Source organism: Rissa tridactyla, chromosome 2 (genome assembly GCF_028500815.1).
Source record: "Rissa tridactyla isolate bRisTri1 chromosome 2, bRisTri1.patW.cur.20221130, whole genome shotgun sequence".
Taxonomy (NCBI): Eukaryota; Metazoa; Chordata; class Aves; order Charadriiformes; family Laridae; genus Rissa; species Rissa tridactyla.
The window spans coordinates 32,699,617-32,712,316 of NC_071467.1; positions in this window are offsets into that span (position 1 = coordinate 32,699,617).

Consider the following 12,700-nt stretch of genomic DNA (forward strand, 5'->3'; position numbering starts at 1 on the left):
CTTGTGTTGAGAAAGCCGTCCCAGGGGGCTGTTCTTCTTCATCTAAGTGGCAGAGAGGGTAATGGCCTAGAGTTACAAGAACAAATATATACTTTTATCTCCAGAATATGTCAGAGGGCAGTATGTGACTTTGCAGGTCTAAACAGAAAGCTCTACCACATCTGAAGATGGGAGAAGATAGTCCAAAAGGCAGAGGAATCTTTCCATGACAAAACTTATACTGTAGATCAGGAGAATTGAGACATACAGGAGAGCAACTATTTCATAACATGCCAGAGCTTACTAAGAAGATACAAAGAGAGTGTGCAAGGATTACACCAAACTACGTGGATAATAAATGTATTCATTTCTATGGTTGCCTGAGGTTCAAATTCTTGTCTGAGCAGGGAGTGCAAGCTTCAAGCTCAGAACCTTAGCTGTAAAATCACTAGATGATAAAAATATCTGTGGCCAGTCTTATGTACATGAATTAGGACACCATTTTTTTTTATTGCTTTAATTATAATTTGTTTACATTTATGTGAGGAATAGATTATTACTACCACTGTATTAAAAAATAGATCTAAGTATTATGCAATACATACTCTGGAATAAGTGAGTTATCCTGACATTTCAAAGCATTGTAGACCCTAGGATTTAAATGCAACAAAGGGAAGTTTAAGCTTATATCCTATAGATCAAGAGTGATAGCAAGTACAGAATAGTCTAAAAAATAGAACTGTGCAAAATAGATAATTTTTTCTCCACCTGAAAAGTCTGAGTCTTATGTGCAGTGATTTTATGAGTGGAATTGGATGGGATAAGTCGTAGCCCAAAGATGATGCGATCTGCAGCCAGGGCAGATGGGCAATGATGTTACAAGAGTAATATCTGCAATGAGTAGAACAGAATGGATTTTGTAGCAAAGAAGAATGTCATTTATGGCTTCCATAACGCGGACAACCTTGGACGGGATGGCAGGTTAGGTGCACATCTAAACGTCACTTCTTAACATGGAATTCTCTTGACTGAAGGATACGTGGATGGAAAAAGTATGACTTTCCAAGCCTAGCTTGGCCTGGGATCAGAGTCTTAGGTGTATAATCCTCTCTCTCTCTTTCTATTCCCTCTTTCTCAATGTATAGTTGCCCAGGTTTTCCAGTTTTCATGGGGTTGCTGACTGGTAAGCGAAAAAGAAAATGTTTAGAAAGGTTCAAATTTAGTTTTTCAGGTTCAGAGACACTAGGCTCAGTGAGGATCTGAATAATTCTTTTATTTATTCTGAAAAAGTTTACTCTCACAGACTGAATTTGATTTTTTCTGCCCTTGGCATCTAGCACATAAACTGTTCCTCCTTCTGACACCCAATGTATTTGCACACATGAATGCTACACATAACATGTGCTACTGTGAGAACTATACATGAAGTCTTTGTCTGCTATTTGAGTGGTGTTCTCTAACTGGGAGTAAAGCTTATTTATCCCCAATTGGATTGTAACAATAAGAGTCAAATAAAATATTCTGGAAAAAGTGGTGGTGCAGCTGTGACTAGTATGACACAGCGGGCATATTTGCCTATTTATAGGGATCTTATCTTCTTGCTTAAGAAGGTTTGAAGTTTCTGGTTGCATGTACTCAGAACTGTATAAAATCTACAGCATACTTCATAGGCCAACAAGTTAGATCATAGCAACCACAAAACCAAATACTCTGCCAAAGGAAGATGGAGACGTACTATTAAATGTAGAGTGTCCTGATGACATTGTGCAGAATACACCAACCATAGTATGATGGGATTACATCTACTGCTTAAGATACAAGAAAAAAGAGATTTGCCAGGAGAAGTAGCACAGCTCATTTGACAAGAAAACTGAATGGTATCGGCTAATTAATACTAATGCTCGTTTATGTCACCTGTCATGAGCATACTAATTAGGGTATTTGACAGTAACATTTGCTGAAATGCCATAGAACAGACTGCAGGTGAAGCTGCAAAAAAAGATCTTGGTGAAATGATGGGAATCCCAAGGAGATTGATTGACTGATTGATTTTATATGCAATAAACTGTGCTACTCTGGCTTGTAAAAAAGAGAAAGTTGAATTGGATGGTGGAGGGAAGGAATAAAATGCAACGGCCTGAGAAGCCTGCAACAAATTCCAAGTGTTGAGAGAAGAGAAAGGTTGTGCACAAGTTGGTCCTGGCTGAATGACTAAGCCCATTTTCCTGTTAGTTCTGTTGAAAGGAATACTTGGCATTTTTATACATTATTTATTTGCATTTGCCAGAAGATGTCAAAAAGTTAGTTTTAAATACCATGCTTAGAGTCAATGTATTATTCAGTCTGGATTTATGGTATGTGTGGGTGGTATTTTCATTTTGTTTCTAATTTTCTTTTAACAACACTAGAGCTTCCAGTATACACATACTTCTTAGAAAAGCAAAACAGGCTTTTTCTGTTTTTTAGTATTTGGTTAGCCCTATCTCTATGCTAAACTAGATCAGAAGATGACAATTGTCTTAACAACTTTAATGTGATTTATTGGAGCATACTGTTTTCTTCTAGATAAGAATTCTTCCTTACTCAGCCATTTCAACAGCTCTAACAGCTTTTCCCAATCTTCTGAAATCACGGTCTGCTTCATAATAAAAAGGGCTGTGTGCTTTAAAATCCAATTCAAATTCTCAAATATAGATCTAAAATGCAGCCTAAACTGCATTTTTAAGAGAAATGTCACATTTACATATTAAGGAAGGACCTGTGCCGAGTTTTATTTTGGGATTTGAAATGAATACAGGTCATTCTTTTTCAAGTTCAGCATAATATTACTGAATTGTGACCTTTTAAGTGTCAGTTATTGTGCTTTCACGAAGCCATAGGCTCTTTAGATCTTGCTTATTCCTTAGTAAATTTTGAATTCCCCAGTAGGTTTCTTGGTCTTAGCTCCTTGAATGGAAAGAAGGGGAAGGGAGAGAAGGGATGGTACCTTCATTATAAACCTTCATTTCATTCCGAGAGTCCCCGTAAATCAATATGATAATACTTAAATTACACAGGTTGTGAATAATTGCTCTCCTGTAATTTCTCAATAAATATGATTAACATTTGCTACGGAAAGTCATGAAAAGTTCTCTGCATTAAATAAGTTTACCAGAAGAGAGTTGCAGAAGGAAAGGCGGTGCCTTTGTAGAAGTAACACCCAATTAACAGCAAAAAATCAAAACTGTACAATTTTGCAGTTAACCTACAGCTTTATTTCAATTGCATCATGCATACAACGGGAAGAAGCTCATGTTGAATAAACAAGAACACAGGAAACGCCAAAAGTTGGGACCATCACTTAAGACACTTTCGGTGAGCAACGGAAAGAATTCTTATTCATGGGGACAGGTGAAATCGGACACATGGGAAAAGTGACAACAGTGACGCATTGAGATGTTTCTTTCTGTGCTGGATTCAAAGGCCTCATGAATTTGATTCCTGCATATTGGCACAGAGGGGGATAAAAAAGCTCTTTCATAAGTGTAGATCTGGTTTTTTTTTCTTAGCATCAGAAAGCTTCTGTCTTAAAGTGCATTATTTCATGCACTTCAGAAGACAATAAAAACAACTCCATAAAATGAAACTTCAGAAAATATCTCATTTATCATTTTGAAAAGTGACAATCATTTTTAAGCAAGGGTATTCAAGTGGCTCTATGTTTCCCGCTGGTGATGGTCTAAATATTAATGGCTATGCTCCATTCTGTGATTGATATTTAACAGCAGAGGACATGTTCTTGGAACTGTAAGATAGTCATCTGTGGTTTTGGTTATCATGAGTCATATTTTCACAGCAATTCAATGATAAGTTAATTCTTTGAGGAATATGAGTGTTATTCAAGCTCTTGCTTTTCAACTCTCTCTGCAGGGCTGTCTCTGGTAACCTGATGGCATCTGTTATGTTTTCATTTTATTCAAGTATAGGCAAACTAGTACTAGGAATAGTTTCAGGGTCTAGATGGAAAATCTCATTAAATTCATTGCTGTTGCTTTTCCTGTCCTATCCATGCACTAGAATTTTTGAGACATTTTATAATGTCACAAATATGATGATTTAATTTGAGAACAGACGGCTAACTTGTCATGTAAGTATTCTACAACTGTAAACCAGACAGGAAAAAAATGGTTCTTAATTTCCTAGGAAATAATTTTGTAGTAAGTCAGCTTTATATTTGGGTTATGAGGAAGCCTGCATAGTAATCTATCATCTCTTTACAGTAAACTGCTGTTTAGTCTACTATGAAGTTTGGACTTCGATCCTGTTTCAACTACAGATTCACTCAAACTTTGCAGGGTGTTGCTTGTCCCCCTGCTAAATTTGAGGGTGAATTGAAATTAATACTGTGGATGCCCGGTACACCACAAGGCAGTGATATTTTTATCTAATGGTGCTATTTTCTAACTAGCGTGGCAGGTATCTAGAGTTCATAAGGGTTTTCTTCTGTCATGGAAAGTCATGAAAAATGTGACAAGGGTGAATTCGAGCCCTCACTTAGATAATATTTTTTGTTAACTTGTCCACAGAAGTCCAGTAAGGACTTCTAATGCAAATGCCTGTTGCAGAGGTCATGTGCTCTTACCAAATCACAGTTCATAGGACTGGGAAATTGTATCAAAGTGAACATTCATGGGCAAACTTGAATGTACAGAAATCTTAAGGAGTTAAAGAAATCCATCTTATTTCTATATGTTGTCTTCCTGCTGTTATTGGCAAACTCTCTTTTCAGCTCCTCTTGATAAACACTGTGTCTTCAACAACTGAACTGCAAAACTGTGTGTCAAGTCCTTGAAGAGATTTGTCTACCACCGTTCAGTGATTAAATTGATTTTTATTATTCACTTATCTAGTGAAATTACAGTTTTTTGTCTTCTTTCCATGCAATAGTTACATGTTTTCATGTTATGAGTTGTATAAGAAGACTCTTTTGATAACTCTGAAGTGGTTTTCGCTTGTGTATGAGCCAAGTACATCTGTCCCACACTGGTCAGAGCAAATTGTAGCATTGTGTATTACACAAGGTCCATACACAAGAATTTTTTGATAATGCATAATATTTAGACTCTTTCTCCAGATGAAACAGATCTATGCCTTCACCAATCAGTAGTTAAAGCTCAAAATGTTGTACTTGTGTTGGCTTGAATTACCCATGCTGCCTTCCACACTCTAAAAGCCCAAATAACTGAATTTTGTACTTTGCGGGGTAGAAGATACTGTATTCACCACATCACGTCAGATAGAAGAGTGGTAATGCAACCTCATATCTTCATCTACTCAACGTATAGCCTAGAAAAGGCACCACTGCTTTTTCACACATTTCTCTGGCAGGGCCTTGGGATCCAAAATAGTGAATGGTATTTTTGCATGCATCATGGAAACTGATTTTGCTCTTACAAATACTTCCATCTTGCATTCATTTTACTGCTAATTGGGGTGTCTGTCCCCTGCATATTTCAGGTTACTCTTGATTTCAGTTCAATCAGTGGGTTAGACAGAGGTTTGATTTTCTCAAGCCTTTGTAGTATCTCCAGCTCTAACTCTCCTCTAAATAAAGCTACGGACAAACCAGCATGTCATGTGAGCTCATTGCTGCGCTGTGGGGATGTTTTCAGGTTTTCCCACGCCATAAACCCGGATCTGTGTAGTGCCCAGTGACTGGGAGGCAAGCCAGCCTCTCCAAACTTCTCATCTGCCATCTTGACTTTGAAAAATTCAATAACTCAGTAGGAGTTACAGGAACTTCCAATAAGGAAACACTCATTAGGTCATAACACAGCTAAGTGTAGTTTGTAGCCCACTGATAGGTGTCTTATGCTCTGCTTTTGTTCTTTGTTTGATTTCCCCTTCTGTACATTTGATACCCTGTCCCTTGCTTTTTCTGCCTCTCCATACCTGGAGATCTGGCTCAAAGCTTTTCACCGGACTAGCCGGAGAGGAGGTGCGCTGTCTCACAGATGCGGGAGAAGCTCCCTGCTAAAGGAAGGGCAAGTTTTTCTCCTATCATCTCTCCATCCTTAGGCTTCCCAAAGCTATAGGGCTTGTATTCCGTGCTCGCTTTTTGCAGCCAAGGGAACTGCCAAGTCTTTGTCATCAGAGAACTCGAGTTGGACAACACACCTCCTGAGGGACCCCAACCAACCAGCCAGCTATCCTCTACCTGGGGAACCCTTCAATACCTGATTTTAATGTCCTGTCAAAAAGATTTTTCCTTCCAATGAAAGGTTTCTTCTAAATTATTATTTCCTCCTGGAAAACTTCACTTTTGCCACTGCAAGTCTCACAGCAAAGCTTCTATTTACCAAGAGATTCTGTCTGCCCTATTTCCAGAGTCCAAGCATTAAATCTCACCTCGCATCTTGCTTTTACAAAAGCCAGGACTCCACCCTTCATCTCCTGCCTTGCATGCGTTCCCCAGCTGCCTGACTGCCTCTCTTCCCTCTTGCTTTGCACGTCCCACTCAATCGTTTGTTCTCTCCAGGAGTGGCTGGAAATGAGAAGAAGGTGGGAGCAGTGGACCTGCCTCCTCCTGGTGCCGCCTGTGGTGTGCTCTGATTCTGCTCCTCACATTTGCTGCATTCTCCAGGGAGGCTTTGGAGCCTTTAGCATGCTTTAATAACACACCTGGTCTTTAGCGTTCAGAAATGAGTGCTGCACAACACCTGCAAGGGATTTTAAGACTGAATTTCTTTTAAAAACATCTAATGGATAATTTGCTAGATACTATAGCATGCTGTGCCCCCAAAGTAAGAGAAAAATCACCCTTTGGAATCTAAGTTGGTTTTTTTTTTAATATTATGAAGGTAAGCTCTGACTGGTTTCCATGGCTACCATCTACTGTACATCAGTATTTGCTGTGACCAGCATTTTAAATGGCCCAGGGTGAGTCCTCAGTACACAGATTCTCACCTGTGACATATCGTGTGTCACATTATAGAAGCCATTTCAGCTACTGTCCATGACATTGAGATTTGCTGTTATAAAATATTGAATCAATTAAATTCCAAACAAATATTATACTTGGAATGCAGTGCAGTCAGCTGAACACTAAAGTTAGAAAATGCCACAGTAAAAAATGCATGTTGCCATCTGCCTTTCTTTTCAGTGTAGGTAATATACAGTTTTCTAATGATACAGCTTCTAACTACAATGTGTGCTCAGAGAAAGTTGCTGTAATGGAGTTTTCTTTCAAAGTTAGGTATGCATATTTTCTTGTGTGTTAATTACAATACAGACACTCTGATGATAACAGTTAAATCAATCACTAGTGATCTTTTCCCATTAAGTTTTGTCAAGAATAACATCTTCTAAAGACTGCTGTCAGTATTTAGATATTATACACAGTTTGTCATGACATACCTCTTCCCTTTGTGAGGCACTGATTGCTTTATTTCTTAGAGTCTGAACTATTAGAACTCTTGAACTTTATTAATTATTTTTTTTTCCAGTGGCTAATGTTTTGAAATGAAAAAGCCAAGTTGGGGAGGGAGTTCTTAAAGTTTTCTGCACCCATGGTGAAGGATGCAGTTCAGCATGTTACATAGTAAATAGCATGTTAAATAGTCCGCAGCTACCGTCTCCCCAGCTAAACACTGGCTGAATAGTTGGTACTCCAAATAAGTCCTGGTACAATCCTCTGGAGCAGCGAGATGAATCCAAGTTAGCATTTCTGCACATGTTTGCAATTGTGTCTCTTTACAACTAGAAAAAGTAGATCTTTTTCCCCCGGCCTTACTATCTGTCCAGCTTTGGGGAGGTCTCCAATGCACCTCTGGTATTTTACTGTGCTCACACAAGCAGAAAGAAGAGTCTTCTCAATGCTCACTGCTTATTCTAAGTGTCTGATCATTATGAACCCACTGGAGCTTCATTACAACAGGACCAAGTATAATAAATTTGCTCAGTATTCATAGAGATGTCTGAGGCAAGCGCTGGGGAGTTATTTGGTATTGGTGAGCATTAATAAGAAAATGATTTAGATGAAATGTTGCATAGTAATGAACTCTATATTAGGCAAATCAGATGTTAATGTTAACAGCATGCTTTTTTAATATTAATATCTGTAATAACCCGCCTCATTTCTTTTTCAGCCGTGAAGATATTTCCCATCATGAAAACATCCCATTTACTTCACTTTGACCTTTCTATGTTTCTATTAGTTTTCCCCCTTTTTTTCTTATTAAGTTGTATGTAATGCTTCCAGTTTGTCAGAAAATGGGGGTCAATGTCATCTTAAATGATTTGCAAAAGCTTTTACCAGCGGTTGTTTGTACACACAGGGCATACTTAGAAGATGCTCATCTTCAGCCTTTAATATCCCAATGCTATTAAGTTCCCTGTGCACTTAGTCATGAGTTGAATAAAGGAATATCTTTAAATAGTTCCCTCTTTTCTATCACATACTAAATTCTTTGCTCCTGAAGTGCATTTGTGATGTGCAACACCCAACTAATTCCATACACAATACAAATAATAAGACTATGTTGAACCTATCCAGTGGGCAAATGATAAAATCAGTAATTATGTTAATGACACTTAAGGGTTTGTAACTCCAAATACTTAAAATCAGAGATCTGCACAAATGGGTAAAATGGGATAACAGGTGAGTAGAGATTTAAAGCATGACTGACATTGGGTTTTTGCTGTCAGATATGCCCTACTGCCAGCGCTGACTCCTGAGGGCCCCAAGCAGAGGCTGTCTTGTGTGTCATGTTCCTTCTACCCACACACTGCTTAACTTGATCTTCTACCCAGCCTCACGGCTGCAGGAAGCTGCAGAGGCTGTGCTATTTCTGATCCCCTGTCTGGCTAGTAAACTATGGTATTTGGAGGGAAAAGGCAACAAAAAAAAAGTTGGCTACCTGGTCAAGGGAAACCATGTGTGAGAGGTTGGATTGCTGTCACCACCTCCTCCCGATAAATGCATACAGAAAAAATCTTCACGAAAAAGAAACCCCATCTTCCTGAAAAAGATTTAACATAGCTAAACTCATTGAGAGGAAATAAGTTGAAGTTTTGTTAAAAATCACAGGGATCACTTGAGGGCTACAAGCTGTCAGATGTGATGACTACGAGTGAACATGTTTGCCCAGAGCCTGTAAACCCTCGGTAGGAGCTTTTGGTCTTATTTACCATACGGTTCCAGGCAGTTGCAATTCATCCAGGCCAGTGTTTCTGACAGGCAGCCAGATACCTTCACACTTCCACTCTGAGAGGCTTCAGAGCTGAATGCTAAGCAGCGAGCACCATCACTCTGCAGTGCATTCGACACTGACATCCCCAGTGAAACCATGCAGCTTTGAATAAGAATTAAGTAGTAGACGGATGTGGACAACCGCTCAGTTAATTGCTTTGATCAAGAAAGAATCTATTTATTTACAGGGACAGCTGCAAAGTCCGACACAGTATTGGAGGCGGGAAACTGCCTTTAGTTTATTGCATGCACACCAGCTGTGCATGACCCCGGCAGGTATCTGTGACTGAAGTTTTTGCAGCAGCCAGAGCTAAGCGGGACCTAGATGTGTTTGCTAAGATGGATTTATCAACCTCCACAAGTAAGTTGTGGGTCTTGTCAAATCTACTGGTGAGTAAATGTCCACAGACTATACAGTTACCATTTGCTTAATTGATTGTGTCCTGGGAACAGAGTTCACAGTTACTGAAAGTGATCTCCTTTGGTGTTAATTCTCTACCCAAGGTGAAGTGCTGCCTAGGTTGACACATCAGAGACAAGTCTGCCGTTCCTTGGTCCAAAGCCTTAGATAAAAACCTGGTAAATTTTAAACTTATTTTTTGTTATGGCTTTTCGTGCTTCTACAAGTAAATGATACTACTTAGATACCTGTGACAACTTGCATGTTCTGCTCAGAAAATAGATATTAAAAAAAACTGGGAAATAGCCACTTGTAGAAGATGCAATAACTTTGCTCACTTATACCCAACTCAAGTTAAAAATGAACGGTAAAATTCTCAGCAATGAAAGAGAGACATGTCTCACTGGCAGTCTTTCAACCTTGTACATGTTTCTCAGGTACTTCTAACAATGTTTTTTATAACATTTGTCTAAATAAGCCACTAGAGAATTAAAAAAAAAACAGAAACCAACAACAGTGGGTAAACAGTTTTTAGTCTTTAGAGGGGATTCATGGGAATTCATGTTATTTGTAGGATAATAAGTAAAACAAATGCATGTCTCTCTGTCTGTATAATACACGTACATGCGTATATACATGCGCATATATATATAATATTTATGCATAAATCAGCAGCTTTTAGGGGAAAGGGGATTTTTAATATCTCTGTTATTAGTTACATGAGATAGCATGTAGAGAGCTGAAGACATTGCAGCTAATAACGGTCTCCCCATTGGGTTCCCAGAACTTTAGATCAGGACCCACGGTATCGTACCGCTGCCTTTCTCCCTAAATGTTTTGTGAGCGGTGACTCAGGCAGGACATTTCTCTAATGCATTCCAAGAAGAAACAGATAACAAATATTATGCAAGGCTAAACAGAGGCAATCACTATTTTAGTAGTGTTATCAAGACAGAATGTAAGGTTGTTAATGCATCCAACTAGGTTTTATCATGTCTGATGGTAATAATTTGCTTTCAATACGCTTAATGGCCTGAGGTATTTCATGCTATTATCATGTCAGTGCTGTATTAGGAAAGAATGCTAGTTTGAGTGCTGGCAGCAGTTTAGTTAGAAGGGTTTCTTTAAAGACCATTATGTTGTATGCTATAGAAAATGATATAACATTGTTACTTGTAAGGGCATAAGAAAAAAGAACTTCAGTACTATATTAGCAGCCATTGTCCTAATTCATGGTCTCTAACGTAATAACACTGAATATTAGAGTGAGTGGTAGAAGATTAGCTTTGAAATGGGGAAGAATGAGAGTTTATTTTAGATGGAGAAGGAAGTCTGTAGAAAGACTGAAGACAGATCCTCTAGAACTTGCTGACGTTTTGACAAAGCACAAGTCTGAATATTTTTATTTTAATTTTTAAATAAATTGACTCATGTGTTTATTAATTTTGTATTTCAATCAGAAAAAAAATTGGTTGACTATAGGATACGCAGCATGATTCAGATTAAAAATACAGAGTTTTATTTATAATCCAGACCCAATTGTGCACATTCACATGATGTCAATACCCAAATATTTTTGCATGTGCTAAAGTGGTGTGAGCTGCTGGCTGCTTTGCAGGGAACCATTGCGTCTTTTACAAGCCTGACTTTCTGCATTACGGTCCAGGGACTTCAGCGGGGGATGTTGTCAGTGTGGGTTTCCTAATAGACAGGACTGGATGAAGGGCCAGATGTGGCCTTCCCAATAATTAGGAGAACAGCAAACCAGCACAAAGCAGCATTTCCTATCATGTGACTAGAGTACGTGCCACACAGGATAATGCTAACAGGGAGCTACTCTCCCCATAGCTCTTCTGATAAATTTGTTCCTGCTCACAAAGATACCTTCTCCTTGTGCTACATTTACTTCCCCTGGGTCACTGTGGGATCTGACATGCAGGTCCATATCAGGCATCTGGTGTCTGATTAAAGCCATTATTTCAATTTCTAAGGCTACTGCTAGACATTTTCTGCCAGCATTGAGTACTTATAAGACGGATCCCAAGGGCTTAATCATCTCACATACATTTTAAATTATTGATTTTTATATAGAAGTAAAATCAACAGAAGTTCATTTAAGTATATAGTTTTTATTCACTTCTAATGGCGACTTTTAAAATTCAAATGGAGAATTTTCCATATTTAAACTGGAAAACTATCAGCTCTTCAGCTTCTGCTCCCTACTGTAGGAGAGGTGGTATGGAAAGGCTTAATATTGTCTCATTTTGATTTCATATCATCTGATAACCCTTCTAATCTGTGAGGCTTCATGGCATCACCTTTCTGTAAATACATATTCCCTGGGCATCTACTGGGGCAGGACTCAGGTGCTCTCTCTCCTTCAATTATATCATTTGATACGGTATGTTGGTGCACTGCCTGCAACAGCTGAGGTATCTGCATGGGCCACCCTTCCCCAAGAGAGGACTGATGTCTGAGGATGGTGCCTCCAGGCTGAGGATGGTGCCTCCAGGCTGAGGATGGGCCAGACATGGAGGAAGAAAGCTACAAGTCAGCTATCATAGGTGCTGACCAGGGCGGTGGGACTGCAGCACCAGCTGAGGAGACCCATTGTGGAACCTTCTTAAAAACCTTGATGTTAAAACCCTCCTCTTGTATATGCACAGAGACGAACCTCCAAATTAGCTAGCTAAAGATATATAACCTGCAATCCTCATCCCTCTGGGTAAGGGTAGTGGGCATTTCCCACAACACCCCACTGGGCTATACTGTCACTTCCTGTGCAATAACATTCTCTGTATGTACACACTACATCTTTATACATATGCCTTATTTTTCTAGCCTATATAAAAATATTAAAAATATCCTGATCTACCTCTCAGTTTGACTTTGATGATTTTCAGTTAAACCTGATGTATTTTAACATGATGTAAGCATGATGTATTTTAAGTGTAAATTATCTTGAAATAATAAAACGATTAAGGTGAATGAGGAAAAATATACTTTAATTATTTTTGTGTGCATGTTAAACCTCCTACTGTTGCATTTAGCTCAGAGAAAATAAACTATCTGCCTCCAACGTGAAGTAATTT